This window comes from Puma concolor, chromosome A1 (assembly GCF_028749965.1).
Source record: "Puma concolor isolate L17-30 chromosome A1, mPumCon1.1.hap2, whole genome shotgun sequence".
Classification (NCBI taxonomy): Eukaryota; Metazoa; Chordata; class Mammalia; order Carnivora; family Felidae; genus Puma; species Puma concolor.
The window spans coordinates 222,341,684-222,348,874 of NC_141667.1; the positions used below are offsets into that span (position 1 = coordinate 222,341,684).

Genomic DNA, 7,191 nt, shown 5'->3' on the forward strand with positions numbered 1-7,191 from the left:
CTACCAAGGAGGTGTGTGCAGACTTTTCTTAAAAGCTTTTGGAGGAAATCTTTGGAAAAGTTATCCCTTGATAACTTTTATCCCTCATTATCCTTCGAAAAAAACATGAAAAGAAAGTAAAAAAGTGCTCAGGAAATGAAGTCAAGCTGTACCCATCTCCCCACCCTTATTTCTGCCCCAGGGCTCTTCATTGACAATGACCACCTGCCTCACTCTTTTTCCACTGCCTGATTCCCAATCCCACATTCATTAAGGTTTGTATGTAAAGAGAACAAAATTAGTTTTCAAGACGGTAGGTGATACATTTAATTTTTAGAAAGGTTTAGTTTTTTAGGTCCGTTTTAGATTCACAGCAAAATGGAAGGGGATGTACAGAGATTTCCCACATATCCCTTGTGCCCACACACGCATAGGCTCCCCCAGGTATCAACATCACTCACCAGAGTGGTACATGGGTTACAACTGATGAACCTACATTAACACATCATTATCACCCAAAGTCCATAGTTTACCTGAGGGTTCACTCTAGGCGCTGTATGTTATACATTCTATGGGTTTGGACAAATGTATCCAACATTACAGCATCATTCAGCATCTTTTCACTTGCCTAAAAATCCTCTGTGCTCTGCCGATTCATCCTTTTCCCTTCCCACCCTCCCCCAGCCCTTGGCAACCACTGATCATTTTACTGTCTCCATAGTTTTACCTTTTCCACAGTGTCAAATAGTTGGAATCATACAGAATGTAGCCTTTTCAGATTGGCTTCTTTCATTTCACTAAATGCACTTAAGATCCCTCCATGTTTTTTCATGGCTTGAGAGCTCATTTCTTTTTATTTATTTATTATTAATTTTTTTTAAATGTTTATTTGCTTTTTGAGAGAGACAGAGGATGAGAGGGGGAAGGGCATAGAGAGAGGGAGATACAGGATCTGAAGCAGGCTCCAGGCTCTGAGCTGTCAGCACAGAGCCTGACGTGAGGCTCAAACTCATGAGCCCTGAGATCATGACCTGAGCTGAAGTTGGACTCTCAGCCGACTGAGCCACCCAGGTGCCCCAGCTCATTTCTTTTTAGCACTGAGTAATAGTCCATTGTCTAGATGTAACACAGTTTATTTATTCACTCACCTACTGAAGATCATCTTGGTTATTTCCAAGTTTGGGCAATTACAAATAAAGCTGCTGTAAATAGTTACATTCAGGTTTTTGATGGACATAAATTTTGAACTCCTTTGGATAAAATACCAACAAGCCAGACTGCTGGATTGTATGGTATGAGTATGTTTCTTTTTATAAGAAACTGCCCAACTGTCTTCCAAAGTAATTGTACATTTTGCATTCCTGCCAGCAATGAATAAGAGCCCCTGTTGCTCTATATCTTAGTATTTTGGACTGTGGCCATTCTAATAGGTATGTAGTGGTGTCTCATTGTTTTAATTTGCATTACATTTAATTTTTAAATTGTCTCCTCCTAGTTTCTCTATAGATATATTTTATTTTGTAATACAAAAATAATACTTTAAAAGGATCTTTAACGTGATTGAATAAAAGGTGATGCTGGATAGTTGAAAGCCTAACTCAACAGTGGAACAGTAGATATTAAGTGTTTAATCATGAGACATCCATCAAAAACTTTGGCATCTGGACCTTAGGTTTTGTCTTCATTCCAAGGACCGTTGTTGACCTAGATAGTCTCCCTCTCAATAGAGTTGACCTACTAGCACTAAACTCACTGTTCAGATAAGGCTATCTACCTACTCAACCTTATGCTCAAATCTAGCTCTGCTCCTGTTGGCTATATGACCTTAGACAATTGTCTTCCCTGGAGACTTTAAAGTCTTATGGCTCCATAAAAAATTAAAAAAAAAAAAAAAAAAAGCTTTTTGGCTCCATTGTCTAGATCAACCCAGTTGTAACTCCAGTCTGATCTTTGCCCCTGTGACCATTCAGCATATGTGGTGCAAATTAGCACAGCTATAAATTTATGATCTCCAACCACAGACAGATCTTCTATGATGCTGTGCAGTCATCCTATGGGTCTTTAAACTACCGCATTCCACCCTAAATTTCTAAATGGTGCTTCCAAACCTTTACTGCTCTCCTCATGACCCCTTCCCACAAACCATCATTAGATGTAACTCCCTCAATCTCTTACCCTCCTTCCACCCAACTAGAGACTTATCTTTATTTACACTGATCATCCCCTCCTTCCATCTCATTGGAGAGGGTGGTCCTCCACTTGCTCAAAACTACTTTGGATACCAATCTTTCTTATTTCCTTTGATGCTTCAGTCTTATCATTTATGCATTCTATACTGTATCCTCAATTCTTCTCGCTCCACTGCTCTCTTCCCTTAATCTATGAACATGCTCAAGCTTTTTATCTTTAAAGGGAAAAGAAGGCCTTCTCTCTTCTACACCAACACTTTCTCTTTTCATTCACAGGCAACCTTTTTCAAAGATCACTCCATGAAACTGTCACTGCTTCTTTACTACCCTCCCATTGACCACTTTACCTTTTCTTTACTTTACTTCCATCTGGCTTTCATTCCCACTTAAATAATGAAGCTCCCTCAGCAGAAGGCAGAGGTGAAATCCATATCACCCAATCCATTATGGAGTTCTTAGGCTTTGACATACATGCCGTCTCTGTGTCATTGACCACTGGCCACACCTTTTTCTTAAGTTCCCTCTTCTTTGGCACATGTGACATCACCCTCTGCTGGTTCCCCACCTACATCTGATGATTTCTTTTCAGTCTTCTCTTTCCAATCTTTCAAACGCTTATATTCTCTAGGGCTCTGTCCTCACCTTTTCTCTTCACTTCATTCACACTTTTGTTTGGTGATCCCATCCAATGTATAGCTCCAATTTCACCCATAATCTGATGATTCTCTAAACATTTGCCTAGATACCCCAGATATCCTAGAGCTCTACTGAGCCCTAGGACAGCAGCTCCCTTTTGCACATTTCTGCTTGGTGGTCACACAGATGTATCATATTCAACATGTCCTAATTCAAAGTCTTCCTCTCTCCCTTCCCCCAACCCGTACTTCCTGGGCTCTCCTCTTGTTGGGTGATACAGTGATCCATCCAACCACACAAGCCAGAAATCTGAGTATTAGTCTCACCTCCTCATTCAAATCTTCTCTTTTATTCTGTTCTCAATTAGTAAAATTTGATCACATTTGTTTCCTAAATCTCTTGAAATTGTGTTTTTTTCTTGAGTCCCTCGGCTACCTGTCCATCTCCAACCTGGCCCTGTGCCCCTGACTACTGGCCTTGTCCTTTCTAATCTTTCCTTTGTAAGACTGCTAGCAGCTTTCTTTCCTTGTTAAGGTAACTTTCTAAGTAGCATATCAATCTTCAGGTTAGAGTCTTTAAGTGAGAGGAATATGGCCACAGGATAGTAAAGTTATACAAATTAATTTTTATAAACCTATTCTGATCTACAATTTTTATGTTAAATTTATAATTTAAAACATTTTTATTCAAGTATAGTTGATACAATGTTACATTACTTTCAGGTGTATTAAATTTATAATTTTAAAATATCAGGACGTTCGGTAGAGGAATGTTCAGAACTTCCACTCTGGATCCTCTTTCTCAGAATCAGGCAAGATAACATGGCATTCAAGAACTTGGTTTTTATGGCTCAAATCAAAACCACAAGAAGCAACAAGTATTGATGAGGTTGTGGAGAAAAAGGAACCCTCTCACACTGTTGGTGGGAATGCAAACTGGTGTAGCCACTGTGGAAAACAGCATGGAGTTTCCTCAGAAACTAAAAACAGGACTACCCGACGATCCAGCACTACTGGGTATTTACCCGCAAACTACAAAAACACTAAATTGAAAGGATATATGCACCCCTGTGTTTATTGCAGCACTATTTACAATAGCCAAATTATGGAAGCAGTCAAGTGTTCATCAGTAGATGACTGGGTAAAGAAGATGTGGTATGTGTATACGATGGAATATTACTCAGCCATAAAAAGAAATGAAATCTTCCCTTTATCAATGACATGATGGAGCTAGAGAGTATAATACTAAGTGAAATAAGTCAGAGAAAGACAAATACCACATGATTTCACTCATACTGGGAATTTCAGAAACAAAACAAACTAACAAAGGGGGAGAGAGAGAGAGAGAGAGAGAGAGAACAAAAAACAGACTCCGTAACTATAGAAAACAAACTGATGGTTACCAGAGAGGAGCTGGGTGGGGGGATGGGTGAAATAAGAGATGGGGATTGAAGAGTGCACTTGTGATGGGCACAGGGTGATGTATGCAGTTTACTATGTTGTACACCTGAAACTAATATAAACACTGTATGTTAACTATACCGGAATTAAAATTAAAAACTTAAAAAAAAAAGAAATTAAAAAAAATTTTTTTATTTTATTTTTGAGAGAGTACAAGTGGGGGAGGGGCAGAGACAGGGGGACAGAGGATCCCAAGCAGGATCTGCACTGACAGCAGCAAGCCCAATGTGGGGCTTGAACTCACAAACTGCGAGACCATGACCTGCACCAAAGTCAGACGCTCAACCCACTGAACCAGGTGCCCCCCTCCACCCTGCAAAAGAACTTGGTATTTTAATAGTTTTCAGTTACCAAGTTGGTAAAATGCACACTATCTATGAAATTTAGTGCTCAAATCAAATAATAAAAATATGTTTATTTCATTTACACAAAATCTTGAAATTCTCCCCATAAAAAAAAAAAATCAGTCTGTCAGTACTTTTCTTAAGATGGTATCCAGTTCTCTCACTTCTCGATCTGATGTGAGAGAGCTGGTTTTGTAATTGGAATGCCTAGGAAATACTGAGTGGAGGGCATAGCCGCAGATTTTGTATTTATTTGTTTAGATTCTTTGTAGTTAAAAGGCATTTCTTTCTCATTGTTCTTCCCAATTCTTAGGTCTAGGGAGAGAAGGAAAGTGACAGTAGAAGTACCTAAATCCAAGTTTATACTATGCTATATACTTATACCATATACATATATGTCATATATATGTATATGTATATACATAAATATATGACTTTTTTTTAAGGTAGGTTTCACACCCAACATGGAGCCCAATGTGGGCCTTGGTTGAACTCACAACCCTGAGATCAAGACCTGAGCTGAGATCAAGAGTTGAACACTTAACCGACTGAGCTACCCTGGCACCCCTGACCTTTGTTTCTAGGTCCAATAATGGTTTTATTTCTTAGGGACAAACATATATGGGAAAGAAACTCCAAAAGGAAGCATAAACATCAGCACGAACAGCAAAATGACACTAGGATGGAGGGCCAGATGGATGGCAAACTCCACAGTGGACCTCGTCATGCCCTGGTTTCTTGGAAAAACATTTGCCCTGCCCCCAAGTGCCCATTACAAAGGTGGAGGGTGGGGGCAGTGAGGTGGAATGCTTCCCTACTTTGTGCAAAGGAGATGAATGTACCTGTCTATTCCAAGAGGCCTCTCAGGGACACCAAAACTTCACCTTCATGAATGGAGGCGGAATTGAAGCGCCTGGGTGGCTCAGTCGGTTAAGCGTCTCACTTCAGCTCAGGTCATGATCTCACAGCTTATGAGTCCCATCCCTGCGTAGGGCTCTGTGCTGATGGCTCAGAGCCCGGAGCCTGCTTCAGATTCTGTGTCTCCCTCTCTCTCTGCCCCTCCCCCATTCACACTCTGTCTCTCTCTCAAAAATACATAAACGTTAAAGAAAAAAAGAATGGAGGTCAATAGATAAGAATGAGAGACGCCTGGGTGTTGCTTATATATATATACACATATTTTTTTTTTAATGTAGAAAGCTTCATGAATTTACATATCATCCTTGTGCAGAGACCGTGCTAATCTTCTCTGTATCACTCCAATTTTAGAATATGTGCTATATTTTTTCTTCCTCTTTTTCTTGAGATATAACTGATGTACAACACTACAGTATCAGTTTCAGATATACAATGTAATGACTCGATGTTTGTATATATTATGAAATGCTCACCACAATAAGTCTAGTTATCATCCGTTACTACACAGAGTTACAGGGTTTTTTTTTCTTGTGATAGAGCTTTTAAGATCTACTCTCTCAGCAACTTTCACATATACAATACAGTACCATTAACCATAGTCACCATGCCTCTATTTTTAATCAGCATAATTTTAACTGCATTTTGATATCTGATATGATCATTATCCCCTCTTTACCTTTTTCAAGACCATATTATCTTTCATTTTAACCCTACTCTTGCTTTTCAAAATGTCTATTTTTCTCGTGTGTTTAATTAAGTCTCAGGTTGCCAAAGAGAAAAAGGATCGAGGGAGAATGGACATTTAGAATTTCTTTTTTATCTTATTTTCTAAAAATAAGACTGAGAGGTACTTTGAAATTTTTGAAGGCCTAACTGTAGAGGTTGAGGCTGACTCTGGAAACCGAGACTTCCCAACTTTGAATTTCAGCTCTGCCACTCACAAGCTGGGTAGGCTTCGGTAAGTTTCTTAACCTCTCTGAGTCCTCAACGGTAACACATTGGGATAACAGTATAATACCTACTACAGTCCTGTTTTCAAGATTGAACAAATGAATACATAAATCTTTTGGACAGTGCCTGGCAGGTAGGAAGTTCTTAGCAAATACGGACTCCTGCTAATGCCTCCCTAGAACAAATGCACCACGAGAAGAGAAACTTCTCTTTTAGCCACTACCCTATCACCGACATCTAGAAAACAGCAATAAATGTTTGCAATTCAATTCACTGAAGTTCAACAGATTTTTATGAATACTTATGACAGGCCTGACAGGCTCCAGAGATCCTGTGATGAGTTAAGAATTGGGCCCTGTCCTAAAGAGTTGAAGATAGGGAGGTACTGTTCTCTCTCTACTGTTGCTTTGCATGTGCTGTTCCTCTGCCTGGAATACCATCCCTCCCCACCCCCTACCCCCCACAATACACACACACACACACACACACTTCTTCCTCTGATTAATTCCTACATTATTCACATCCTTACAACTCTCAGCTCAGATACTACAGTTCCACAGAAAAGCTTTCCTGCTGCCCCCCGAATGGGTGGGGCTCCTTTCGCAGCCCTGTGCAAACTTCTGTCATGTTCTTAGCAGGTGGCAATTTGTCTGTCTCCTCCCACTGACTCGACTGAGCAATCTGAGGTCAGGATGATGGATCACAGCTCTGGGG

At 39.9% G+C, this 7,191-nt stretch overlaps 1 non-coding gene across 1 annotated transcript; it reads right to left on the reverse strand.

Annotated features, from left to right (window-relative positions):
- Positions 1-5,794: 5,794 nt before the first annotated feature.
- LOC112861802 (U6 spliceosomal RNA) lies at positions 5,795-5,897 on the reverse strand. Its single transcript, XR_015241375.1, has one exon. It is a non-coding gene; the product is annotated as a U6 spliceosomal RNA (small nuclear RNA).
- Positions 5,898-7,191: the final 1,294 nt, after the last annotated feature.